The 14,484-nt window shown below is 35.6% G+C and overlaps 1 long non-coding RNA gene across 1 annotated transcript; it reads left to right on the top strand.

The window, feature by feature from the left end:
- Positions 1 to 1,965: 1,965 nt before the first annotated feature.
- LOC149530982 (uncharacterized) lies at positions 1,966 to 14,398 on the top strand. Its single transcript, XR_016358587.1, has 2 exons — positions 1,966 to 2,044; positions 14,175 to 14,398. It is a non-coding gene; the product is annotated as an uncharacterized LOC149530982 (long non-coding RNA).
- Positions 14,399 to 14,484: the final 86 nt, after the last annotated feature.

Raw genomic sequence — 14,484 nt, 5'->3', positions numbered from 1 at the left:
CCTAGCTATCGTAGTCAATTACTAAGCCCCATCTTTGATATAGTGCGTCCCAATACTTGTACATTTTATAATGCTAATTTTTTCATATAGAGGTAATATATGAACAAATAATATTCATATTAAGTACAATATACCATATATATTTATATGAAAATATTCCTAATTTAATTGCTAACTATCTAATTATTAAACATATGTTATTACAATATTAACATTTTTAAATGTAATAATTAATTATATGATTCTTTATATTGGGTCGAGTTGACCTAACCCTAAACTTGTATTCCCAATCGTCGTTTCACAACGATGCCATCTATGATAGCCGCCGCCATGTCGTCTGTGAGCTGCTGCCACTCATTACAGATAAAACAGTGCCGTCTGTGAGCTTGTGGATCTCGGATCTTGTTACAGGTAAACTGGAGAAATTGGAGAAGATGTTCTTGGGATTCATGTGGTAGAATCACATATTAAGGGTTCAATTTTTCAATTCCATCACAAGGTTAGTTCATGTTGTCTCTCGCCCACGACTACCATATCCATGGCCGAATCTCATGCTTATTATTTGTGGCAGTGCGGTGGCATTATCATTATCTTACTGAGGACTGGTTTCAACAATGTACAGCGTTGGCGCCCACAAAGTGAGAAACGCATGCATAGCATTTCGAGCATACCGTGATGAGAACGACTGTGCAGGGTAAGAAACAAATTAAGATGTCACTTCTTGTCATGTGAGTTTTGATTAGGGTTTGATTAAACTATTTTCTTCTACAGTCTTTAATGGCGGATTAGGGTTTCAAATATAAAGTAGTAACGTAAATCATTGCCATTGGTGGATTAGGGTTTTAATGTCGGATTGGGCTTGTTAGTTAATATTTCAATTTATGTACATGAGTTGTGTTTGAATCGGTTTCTTTTTAGCCCTCTGTAATGGTGCCTTTATTTTTGTGTGCTTTGAACATCTAAGAAATCAAACTTTGAATTTCTCACGTTTTGGCTTACTTAGTTAAACATAAATATCTCTATCCTAAATATCTTGACTTATATCTGCAGATTCACTCGGCAAGTGCCCTACATCGTGGCTTCCTAGTACCTTTGTTGCCGAGATCCTCCATGGCCCCAAGTACTTTCACAGTCTTCAAATGTGTTGTTAAATTCCAAGCAGAAAGTTAAGATCAAGGAATTCAATGTGAGCCTTATTTTGTCTCAAATCCTAGATCCCTACAATTCATATGATTATGTAAAAGGTCTCTCCCATCTGCATCTTTGATTTATAGAACTAGAAAAGACTGTTTACAAAATACATAAGGCTTTCAAAACAAACAGAAAAATTGTTGGATTACAAGAGTTCAGAGCAGATTACTATAAAAAAATTGAAGTACAATTAAGAAAAATTGTAAGCAATGTACTACAAGAATTTCTGGTTAGGACAATGCCTCCAAACCAATACCAAAACCAGGTCTGGTGAACTGTTGGCATAAATCTCCACTTCCTCTGAATAAATTGCAGGGGCATTAATGCTTGAGCTCTTCTCGAGCACTAATGTTATATTTTCATCAGTGTTCAAGTCCATTAGCATTTCAGAGGGTGTTACAATCGGGTGTTGTGTGTGTGTTATTTGGTTCAATAGCTTATGTGAAAATTGTAATTCTAGTAATCTTCGCTAGTGCTCAAAATGACATGGATTAAGGATTCCAAGCTTGTGCTCTCTTTAATCTTAATCTTCTTGGAATCACAGTACAAAAACATTGTGGGATGTTTCTACCCTGCCTCAGAAGAAGAGCTGGAAGATATTCATGGTGTGCTGCTTGTGGCCATTGGAATAGGTAGTGTTTGATCTTAAAAATGAATTTTAGTAGGGTTTGTATTCTATACTATAATAGGTAGGGTTTGAACATTGAACTTCTATTACTTTTATTATCCATTGACATGTTTTGACTATGTTTTTTGTTTACATGCAAGTTGCAAAAAGATAAGGGTTTCACTCACTTGTAAAATGTGTCTATTGACACAAAAATTATGAAGAATTTGACGCTTTTCTGAGCAGGTAAGGTCTAAAAGACCTTATTGGGCAATGACCCATCCATGATTTTTCTTTCTTTTTGGAATTTATAAGTTTGTTGCAAAGGATTTTGTTTGATAAATTCTTTTTGGAGTCCAGTCTTGCAATCTACAAAATAAGTATTGTTTATTTCTTTTATTAAATTTACAATATACTTTGGTTTTCTAATTACTAGAATAGTCTGTAGCATTAAGTATCAATTTATGAAAAGATTTCCATTTCAGTCTTGATAAGATGCAATTATATAGAGCTATATTCAATCTCTAAGCATTAAGTATTCTAATACCAAAATGACCAGTTTGTAGCAAAATAACTAGTCTATAGATTTCCATTTCAGTCTTGACAAGATACAATTTTATGGAGTTACAATCAATTTATAAGTGCTAATTAGTTTGATAGCAAAATGACTGTTCTGTAGCAAAATGACCAGTCTATAGCAAAATTCTTTTGCTGTCCAAAACAATTGTCTCTGCATTGCAAAATGACTAGTCTGTAGCAAAATGACTAGTTTATAGCAAAATTGTTTTGCTGTCCAAAACAATTGTCTCTGCATTGCAAAATGACTAGTCTGTAGCAAAATGACTAGTCTATAGCAAAATGACCAGTCTATAGCAAAATTGTTTTGTTGTCCAAAACAATTGTCTCTACATTTCCACATCATTAGCTCACAAACAAAAAAATTTGTTCTTCATTTGTCATTGCAGCATCATTAGTTCACCATGAAGCCAGGAGAGGCATTTGGTCCCTCCTCAGTACTATCATTTGTAGGATTTTCTGCCTCCTCCTCAGTACTATTAGTTTTATCCTTCCTTGGACTAGCTGAATCAACCTATGGGGTAATAGGAATCAAATACCCAAACATATTTTCATCCAATAGTCTACCAATTTGGAATTGTTTTATTGGAGAATGAGGGGGGCTTTGGCTACTAGTTGCTTGGTTATTCTAAAGGGCAGCATAGTGAGGGGATAAAATGTTGTACATATCCCTCAAAATTTGATGATGCTCAGGTAAGGGGGTTGATGGAGTACTATGTTGGCCTACTCTATTTGCATTTGATTCTGAAATGGTTCCATAACCAAGCTGTTGGTTATCTGGAGTAGGGTATACATGGGATATAGTACTCCCTGCTCTGTTTGCATTTGATTTTGAAATGGTGTCATAACCAAGCTGTTGGTTATCTAGAGTAGGGTATACATGGGATATATTATTGAATATGTCATTTACAATTTGATGGTGTTCAAGAGAAGTCATTAATGAACTCCCCTCACCAATATTTGTAGGTCCATTGTTGCCTTTTCCTAGCTTACCTTTTCTGCAGTCCAACTTTTCTTTCTTTTTCAATTCCCTCTCCTTCTGTTGTTGCACCTTTTCCTCTTGTTTTCTTTTTTTAATAATTTGTCTTTCATTTTTTTGCTCATCCTTCCTTTTTCTCAACTCAATTTGATTCTTCTTCTTTTCCTCCAATTGCTTTTTCTTCCTTTCTTTCAACTCTTTAAGTTCAACCTTCCTTGCTTCTTGCTGCTCTTGCATTGTTATGTACTCATTAGATGTAAGTATTTGAGATTTTCTTTGAAATGTCCCTTTACTGATTTTTATTGATATTTCCAGCCTCAAATCAGAACTTTAAAATCAAACAACCAATATTACAAAGATCTGCCAATTTCCCAATAAAACCCAAATCGGGTATGTCCAAATTAGTGCCAAAAATTTCACAACTTCACAAATTATTAATAAATCTGAAAATGGACATTTTTACAGAAATTTCAGCAGCATAACAGCCTACAAAATGACATTTCCAGATTTGTATAGCCTTTACACAACAGCTCACAAATGTAGGGCAAAACTATGCTCAATCGGGCTCCCGAAATTAACACAAAAATGCCCGGAAACACCACAAAACACTCATAAACTATCTCAGAAGTTTAATCATGACCCAATACATATATTCAGCTCTATTTTAACATCATAAAGTCTGAAATACAGCAGCAAACCAAACTGATATGAAACACTCAACTGAAAACCCAAACTCAAACCAAAAACAACCCTGAAAACACCAAAATCGGCACTATTCAGCACAAAGGCAAACTCTGTATGAGCATGCACATGGAATGGCTTCAAACTCCCGTCCTTAGCCTTCCTGGAAACCTGCAAACTCCCGTTCTTGGGTCTCCTTCTCTACAGGTTTGGCAGCCTCTGAAGAACAACAAGAAAATTAGCAAGAATCAAGATGTAGAATGAGCCCAAAATGCCTCCAAACCCCTTTTAAAGAGGGCATAACCCTAACTCACATCTAAGAGGGGTTAATAAAATATAATTTAATAATAATTTTTATTTATTAGTCCATTGGTTTCCAAAGATTAACCCCTTTTTTCGAAATTTCACTTTTTTGGAGCCTGCCTACCTTAACAAAGTTTTTTTTTTTTTAAATTATTTGAATAGGGGACATGACAAGTCCTCCCCTCCCAAATATTGCTTGTCCTCAAGCAATGAAGGTTGGAATTCTCAAGAATATGTTCTCCTTCCCAAGTTGCATCCTCTAGTGGTAATCCTTTCCATTTGACCAAATGCTCTATGATGCTCCTATTTCTCAACCTTTTCTCTCTTCTATCCAAAATCTCCTCTGGTATCAAAACTAATTTCCCTTCATCATCAAGAGGTGGTAATTCTGTAGATACTATGGTTTGCTGGCCTAGAACCTTCTTTAAGCAAGATACATGAAAAATATTATGTATTTTGCTGTTTGGTGGGAGCTCCAATTCATAAGCTACCTCTCTTACCTTCTTGATGATTTTATAAGGCCCATAGAACCTTGGCTTGAGTTTCTCTGCCCCACTTCTCTTCAAGGTGCTTTGCTTATATGGCTGCAACCTAACAAATACCAAATCTCCCACCTCAAAAGATCTTTCAATCCTTTTCCTGTCAGCATATATCTTTTGTTGGTTTTGTGCATGTTGTAGATTATCCTTGAGGGACCTTATTATGTCTTGGCTTTGCTTGATGAAATCACTTGCTACAGGTACTCTGCTATCGGAAAGTATTAGATCAACAAAGGAAAGGGCATCATAACCATAAAGAGCACGAAAAGGAGGCATACCAATAGACATGTGATGAGATGTATTGTAACAATACTCCCCTAGGTGTAACCATTTCACCCAAGCATGTTGTTGATTTGAAACATAGTTCCTCAAATATCCTTCTATCCATTTATTAACTATCTCTGTTTGTCCATCTGTTTGAGGGTGATAGCTAGTACTGGGAGTGAGTTCAGTTCCTGCCAAATGAAAGAGCTCCTTCCAAAAAGAGCTGAGGAATCTACTGTCCCGGTCACTAACAATGTTTCTAGGCAAACCATGTAATCTAAAAATTTCCTTGAAGAACAATTCGGCCACTTGTGATGCCTTGAAATCAGATGTGATAGGAAAGAAATGTGCATACTTAGTTAGTCTATCTACCACCACATATATGCAATCCTTACCTTGAACCTTGGGCAACCCAGTGATGAAATCCATGGAAATACTTTCCCATTTTTGTTCGGGAATAGGAAGTGGCTGCAACAACCCTGCAGGAAAATTTTGCTCACTCTTGCTTTGTTGGCATACCATACATTCCTTAATGTGTTTAAGGACATCCTCCTTCATACCCTTCCATGAAAACCACTCTCGAATTTGCCTGTATGTCTTGAAGTATCCCTGGTGACCAGCCAAAGGTGTGTCATGAAAGGCCCTCAATATCCTCTCCTTAAGTTTTTGACCCTGGCACTAAGAAGATCCTGTTCTTGTAATAAATCAATTCATCAACAACCTTGTACCTATTATCATCCACTAACTTATCCAAAATCTTGGTGGCAAATGAATCTTTAGCATACTCTAAAATTATGGAGACTTTCCAATCAGCAGAGATAGATGATAAGGAACACAAAGTGGGCTTTCTTGAGAGAGCATCAGCAACCACATTATTCTTTCCTTTCATGTATTCAATATCAAAATCATAAGCTTGCAATTTGCTTACCCATTTTTGTTGACGATCATTCAAATCCCTTTGGTTCAAGAAGAACCTGAGGCTATTATGGTCTGTCTTTACAATGAATCTCCCACATACCAAATATTGTCTAAACTTATGAAGTGCATGCATGATTGCCAACATTTCCTTATCATAGATGGAGTACCCTTTCTCTGATTGATTTAATTTTCGACTCTCAAATGCTATTGGATGTCCCCTTTGAGTTAGGACAGCCCCTATACCTTCTCCCGAAGCATCACATTCAACAACAAAAGGTAAAGAGAAATCTGGAATTGCAAGCACAGGGCATGAACTCATTACCTCCTTAAGCTTATCAAATGTTTTTTGTGCCTCTTCTGTCCAAACAAAAGCTCCTTTCTTTGTCAAATCAGTCAAGGGGCAGCAAGCTGAGAAAAACCCTTGGCAAATCTCCTATAGTAGCTACACAACCCGAAGAAACCTCTCAATTGTGTAAGATTAGTGGGTGGAGACCAATCCAAAATTGCCTGGATTTTTTGTTGATCAACCTGTACTCCTTTAGAGCTTATAATATGTCCCAAATATAGGATCTCTATCAAACCAAACTCACATTTAGATAGCTTAGCATAGAAGGATTGCTGCTCCAAGATTCCCAAAACAGTGTCTATGTGCTTTAGATGATCTTCCCATGTTTTACTGTATATCAAGATATCATCAAAAAATACCAAAGCAAATTTTCGAAGATGTTGACTGAATACCTTATTCATACAAGATTGGAATGTTGCAGGTGCATTAGTGAGTCCAAATGGCATAACAAGAAATTCAAAGTTCCCATAGTGACATCTGAAAGCAGTCTTTTCCACATCTTCACTCCTCATTTGGATTTGATGGTAGCCTGATCTTAAGTCAATTTTTGAGAAGTATACAACACCATGTAACTCATCAATGAGTTCATCTATGCGTGGTATGGGATACCTATTTTTTATGGTCTTCTTGTTTAGAGCCCTGTGGTCTATACACATTCTCATTGTACCATCCTTTTTCTTGACAAGTACCACAGATGATGCAAATGGACTAGAGCTAGGCCTTATGAATCCCATGTCCAGGAGTTCTTTAATAGTTTTTTCAATTTCTTCCTTATAACCTCTTGGATGGCGGTATGGGGTTGTTATAACTAGTTTGGCACCCTGTTCTAACTCTATAACATGCTCAAAACCTCTATCTGGTGGTAATCTTGGAGGCAAATCATTGAAAACTATACTATTCTTATTAAGAATATTTTGAATTTCAAAATGGAAATTACCTTGATTCTTTGGAGAGCTTGTTGGTTGGATTATGACTCCTGCTGCCCATGTTACTTGTCCTCTTCGAAAAGTCCTCTCCATCCTCTTTGCAGAGACCGCCTTAGGTGCTCCATTCGATAACCCTCTCAATATGACTTCTTTCCCATTGGAATGAAATTTAAACTCCATAGTTTGATGGTTCATGTAATAGCCTCCGATAGAGTGCAACCATTGAACACCCAATACAAGATCTGTCTCCCCAATACCAACCACATAGAAGTCATCACATAACTCATAATCTCCTAAGGTCATCTTGAGTTGTTTCACCACCCGTGTGCAAGGCATAGTGAATCCATCAGCTACAGTAACATTGAATCCCTCAAAATCTTTTGCTTTAAGCCCTCTTTTTATGACAAATCCCTCATCAATAAAATTGTGAGTTGCCCCACTATCAAGAAGAACAGTCAACCTTTGCCCTGCTAGTACCCCTCGAATTCGGAAGGGATGGTATCTTGGGACTCCTAATAATGCTGCTAAAGTGCCATCCTTGCTGATTTCTTTTACTTTCTCTTCTTCTACCTCCTCCTTAGTATCATGAAATTCCTCATGCTCATCTGAATCAGATTCTGAAGCAACTTCAATATAGTGCACTTGACCTTTCCCCAAACATCTGTGTCTTGGAACCCATGGTTCTCTACAAGTAAAACAAAGCTTTTTCCTTCATAATTCACTCCTAGTCTCTTCATCTACCTTCTTTTTTGCCACATTTGTCACATCTTTTGGTGGTAGTGTTGGGAAAGTCTTTTTCTGAAAATTTTCCTTATGTTGCCAAAGATTTGGGGGTTTTTGATTAGTGATTGATTTCATAGGCATTCAAGTTTCAAGTTGCAAGCTTCTTTTGATAGCTTCCTGTAAGGTTGAGGGTGAGAAAGCCTTAACCAAACCCTTAACAGAATCTTCTAAACCATCAAGAAAAAGATAAACGATCCTCTTTTCACTCATATCAGGTACCATAACAGCCACTTTTTGAAATTCTTCTATATACTCATTAACTGATTTGTTTTGCTTCAACTTTGACAATTCTTTAAAGTACTCTTCATCATCCTTGAGGTCAAATCTATCTATCACCCTTTGACTAAAATCTTCAAATGTAGTTACTTGATCGTGACCTTGAGTAGTCATTCCATGATACCACCAATCATAGGCTGCATCTTCCAAGTGTAGACTTGCAAATTGAATAGCATCACTCTCTTTCATGGGGTTAAGTGTGAAGAAAGTTTGTAATTTTTGTAGCCATGCTCTAGCTGAAATTTTATTTGTTCCATCAAAAGTAGGTTCTGTAAACTTTCTTATTTTATTTTTGAGCTCTCTTCCACTTGTGTCATGCTCCCTCCTGTTCTCTTTCTTAGGCATCAAAGCGTTCATCATATCCACATATTCTCTAAAAGTAACTGAACTACGAAAGTCATCATCTAAGCCATTGTAAGTAGCTCTTAATGTAATCAAATTACCTGTAACCTCTTCCACTGGATTAATGGCTGGATTTGGTACTGGTGGCTCATCTGCAGGCAAGAAAATAGATTTGGTTGATTTAGATGGTGTGGATCTCCCATTTCTCGGCTCCTCTGAAGTGCTCCCTTTCTCATTAATAGATGCAATTCCTTGTAATTTTTCTGTCAATATTCGCAAAGCCTCTCTAGTTTCCGCCAAACCATCCACTGTTTGCTTCTGAGTATATTGGATGTCTTGGAAGAATTTCTTTGTCGTCTCATCTCGATCAGCCATACTTTTTTCTTCCTTGAATTTTGTACTTTTGCTTTCAACTAGGGGTTTGATCAAAATTTATTTATTCTTTTCTCGCTGCAAATATCTTTTTTCTCTTTCACTTAGTTGCATGCAATCATAAAATATGACATGCAAGATTTGGGTAGTTATCAAAACTTGACATGCAAGATCTGGGTAGTTGTTAAAACTGACATGCAAGATCTGGCTGGCAAGATCACGGCTCTGATACCACTGAAATGTCCCTTTACTAATTTTTATTGATATTTCTAGCCTCAAATCAGAACTTTAAAATCAAACAACCAATATTACAAAGATCTGTCAATTTCCCAATAAAACCCAAATCGGGTATGTCCAAATTAGTGCCAAAAACTTCACAACTTCACAAATTATTAATAAATCTGAAAATGGACATTTTTACAAAAATTTTAGCAGCATAACAGCCTACAAAATGACATTTCCAGATTTGTATAGCCTTTACACAACAGCTCACAAATGTAGGGCAAAACTATGCTCAATCGGGCTCCCGAAATTAACACAAAAATGCCCGGAAACACCACAAAACACTCATAAACTATCTCAGAAGTTTAATCACAACCCAATACATATATTCAGCTCTATTTTAACATCATAAAGTCTGAAATACAGCAGCAAACCAAACTAATATGAAACACTCAACTGAAAACCCAAACTCAAACAAAAAACAACCCCGAAAACACCCAAATCGGCACTATTCAGCACAAAGGAAAACTCTGTATGAGCATGCACATGGAATGGCTTCAAACTCCCATCCTTAGCCTTCCTGGAAACCTGCAAATTCTCGTTCTTGGGTCTCCTTCTCCACAGGTTTGGCAGCCTCTGAAGAACAACAAGAAAATTAGCAAGAATCAAGATGTAGAATGAGCCCAAAATGCCTCCAAACCCCTTTTAAAGAGGGCATAACCCTAACTCACGTCCAAGAGGGATTAATAAAATATAATTTAATAATAATTTTTATTTATTAGTCCATTGGTTTCCAAAGATTAACCCCTTTTTCCGAAATTTCACCTTTTTGGAGCCTGCCTGCCTTAACAAAGTTTTTTTTTTTTTAAATTATTTGAATAGGGGACATGACATTCTTCCCAATCTAAGAGTAGAATTATCTGATGGAATGGATCTCTTTGCAACCCTTTCGATTGGTAGCTTCAAAAAACTTCTTAATGATCCTTGGCTACATACCATTTGTTCATCTTCTATCTCAAAAGCTACAGGTGTCTTAAATGCATCTACATTATGTTTAGTGTAGCCATCTTCATCTTCATTAGGTTCCAAATCTGAAGTTTCCCAATTTTTTGTTTCAGCATAATAATGAACCACCTCATCTCTTGGCATTGGAAGTGGAGAAGGAATGGATAGTGAAATGTCTTCATTTTGAAAATCAATCTGCAGTCCCAATTCCTTTGCTCCCTCTTTAATCCAAATAGGTGGATCAAACTGTGTTGGCAAACTCATTTCATCATGCAGATCATTTTCAAATTGTGTCTGGCTAATATGTGTTGGTGAGAACGCATCATTTGCTACTAAACTTGTGTTTGCATTTGGATGCTCTTACTGTTGTATCATCATGGCATTTGCTGCTGAACTTGTGTTTGCATTTGGACACTCTTGCTGTTGTGTCATCACATCATTTGTTGCTGAACTTGTGTTTGCATTTGAATGCTCTTGTTGTTGTGTCATCACATCATTTGTTGCTGAACTTGTGTTTGGATTTGGATGCTCTTGTTGTTGTGTCATCACATCATCTACTGTTGAACTTGTGTTTGCATTTGGATGCTCTTGCTTTTGTATCATTTCTGCCACACATTTTTCAATGGCATCACCCTCATAACCAGCTATTTGTAAAATGATTTCAATTCCTACAGCATAATTTGCAATATCATTTGCAGTATTGTTTGCAACATCATTTTCATCTTCAACATTGAATGCATCACTTGGCTTCATGTCATTACAAAGAGCATCTCTATTCAATGGCCAAATTCCAGTCCTTTGAAAACCAGCTGTAATATTATCAGGCACAAGGGCTAGTTTGAAAGCTTTGCTTGCAAGTTCTGCTAATTCCATTTTTCTTATTTCTATGTGTGGATGTTTGGCCATCCATTTTGACATTTCAAATTTGAAATATCCTTTGAATGGAGAAAATACACTTACATCTAAAGGTTGAAGTCGATGACTAGTGTGAGCAAGCAGTGTAAGAAGATCAATGCCTAGAGATCTTGCCTCTTGAATTGTAGCAAATGCAATATGGCTTCTATGTCCATCAAAAATGAGGAGATGCCTATTTGTAGGTGAAGCACCAACTGGAATAGATCTAGCAAAGTGATGTAGCCAATTTAAGAATAACTCCTTTGTCATCCAAGCATGTTCTTGTGCTGCCATGCAAGCTCCCGGTTCACAATTTGCAATGTAATTCTTAAGTTTTTTTTTTGCCTTGAAAAGATAGAAACCTAGTATTTTATTACCTGCTGCATTTATACAGCAGAGTACTGTGATCCATTCTCTAATTTTTGATAAGACTTGAGGCACACTTCTACTTCCCAACTTTGCAATCACTTTCATACCACAATTTCTTCCTGCTTGAACCCCTGTTTCATCACAGTTCCATATGTGTGTTGGTTCATAATGATTAGAATCATACAATGTTGACAAGTTATCATAAAAATCTGCCACAATACTTGGTCGTAGCATCACTACTCTATCCCTATCTAGACCCTCTGCAGTCCTTATTGTCAAATCTGGATGGTGTTTGCGAAATCCAACCCACCATAATCTACCTGGTAAGCCATTTTTGAATGGATTTGGCCTTGTTTGGCAGATGTGAGCCACATGTGACTTAAGATGAATAACCTCTAATCTGCGACCCAATTGTGCTAAATCTTTACACCACTGAACAACTTCTAGCTCTTCTTCCAAGGAGAGAATCGTTGGTGGTCCCCTAATTATTGTTGTGGTGAGCCCTGCTAACCAATATGATAAGCTGCTCATAGGGATGCCCCACTTCTTTGCTGCCCCTCTTATTGAAAAGCAATTATCTTCAACATCTTCAATGGCATGCTCCATATCCTCTTCTATCCACTGAATTTCTTGGCACTTTTTCTTATTTTTGTGACATTGAGAAGATTTGACAGCTCCATTATGACCATCTATATTTTGGGCAACAAGATCATGATTTGTGTTAACAAGAGTTGGCTTGGCAGAATGGTCCCCATCATCAGAGTCAACCACATGTAATTTAACACCTCGTGGATAGCGAGGTTTCAATTTTCGAGCAGTTCTTTTGCTTCTTCTCTTTCCTGTTGTCATAATGTCTAAATACAAAACATCATATATTAACTAGCATAAGAAATATTATGGAAAGTTTCAATATTTGATTGAATTATTAAATATAGTTTTGCAAAGAAAATATCATGTCTAAGAGATATACTGAACAATTTTTTTGCATACAAATGATATGTTTACACTTACACCATATGGCAGGACTAACATAGCATTTGAGAGAAGATAATTGTTCAGTAACTCTCTTAGAAATGAAATTGTCACAGTTCTATTATATTCCATCATATGGTTAGTTATAATCCATCATATATTATGCTATTTTTTTTAGTTATACTCCATGATATGTTATGCTATTATTTTTGGGAACAATAGTACACTAATATCCATAGATTCGCCATAATCCATTTTGTACTCAAAAACTTCTTAATCATCTAAATATTCAATGGACTGTACATGACATAAATGTAGTCTATTGTCATTTTTCAAAGAAATGTAATCTGCTGTCATTCTTCACAAAAATGGACTCTGCTGGCATTTTCATATATGCTATTGCAAAATTTGTAAAATATGGAGCATGCATACAATGATATGGTACATGAATAGCAACATATATAGATTATAATAGATTTTATAGAATGGATTATATTCTCAAAGATAATAGCATACTATATGTGGATTATAACAAAGTTATATTATCGATTATGACAGACTTTATATAGTATGTGGCTTATGAATTTCAACAAATATATAAAATGGATTGTGGCATAATTTATATAGTATGTTGTTATTTTTGGAAGAAATAACATTTTTAGCAGCAATAATAGCATTTGCTATTATTGACAACACTTTTGAGAAATTCAAAACTCATAGCTGCAATAACAATAGTATGTTCTCAGAAATAACAGCAAACTATATAGATTATAACAGATTTTATAAAATGGATTATATTCTTAGAGATAATAGCATTTTATAGAATGGATTATATTTTCAGAGATAATAGCATACTATATGTGGATTATAACAAAGTTATATTATGGATTATGATAGATTTTTTTTAGTATGTGGCTTATAAAATACTTCAGTAACTACATTGAAAAATAGATCTATAATTATTTGGTATAATACCTGGACTGTGATCTTAAGCCTTGATATGTTGACTACTTGGATATTTTTCTTTATCCAGTTCCTCTATGCAGTCCTTGTCAGATATTCTAGAATAAGCCCACAAAGAGAATGCTGACACAACTGTGCTTAGATTGCTCAATAAACCCATAGAGAGAATGTTGACACAGAGAGAATGCTGACACAATGTTAAAACAAGGATTCTGTGCTCACAGATTGCTCACAACAGATGTCATTGCAAGTCTTTCTAGTCACAGAGATTGTAATTGGCATTGTAAAATATCTCTTTCATGAAATGCCCTATTAATAGATTTTTTATTCCCTCCAAGAATTTGAATTTGAATTTTGGAAAGAGCTTTCATCGGTGTCTTTTTTGTAGAAATCCGCATTAATGGTTTGGATTTTGTAGAAATTTGCATTAATGGTTTGGATTTTGGAAATTGCTTGATCTGTGGCATTCTCAGTCTACATTTTGATTCGTTGTAAAATTTGCTTGATCCATGACATTCTTAGTCTAAATTTTGATTTGTTGCATTAATTGTTTGATATGACTCAGATTTTTTTTTAAAATGTGTTTCATTCATTGCTCGATTTGTTTGGATTGATGAGCTCACATCACTCCATATATTGAATGCAGGTACTCCATATTTTGAACATAGGTACTCCAGTTTGCTTGTCATACACTCCAAGTGTACATTGATTTATATGATTATATCTGTAATGGTATTGGAAGTTATTAAAAAAGGCACATTGCTTAATACTTATAAGCAAGTTATCAGTTTTGTCTTGTCCATATGTTTGGGCATTTTCTTTTGTAAAATTGAACACATTTAAATATAATATTTTGAACTTGTTTCTTTATATTGTGTATAAAGTAATTTTATATTTGAAAACTATCATTTTACATTGTTTGATGTGAAGTATATAAAGAATGTACCTTGTGCAGA

Source organism: Cupressus sempervirens, chromosome 11 (genome assembly GCF_028749045.1).
Source record: "Cupressus sempervirens isolate cs-2001-9-10 chromosome 11, ASM2874904v1, whole genome shotgun sequence".
NCBI lineage: Eukaryota > Viridiplantae > Streptophyta > Pinopsida > Cupressales > Cupressaceae > Cupressus > Cupressus sempervirens.
Note: the sequence above shows the minus strand (reverse complement) of the source record. Positions and strands in the feature narration are given on the sequence as shown.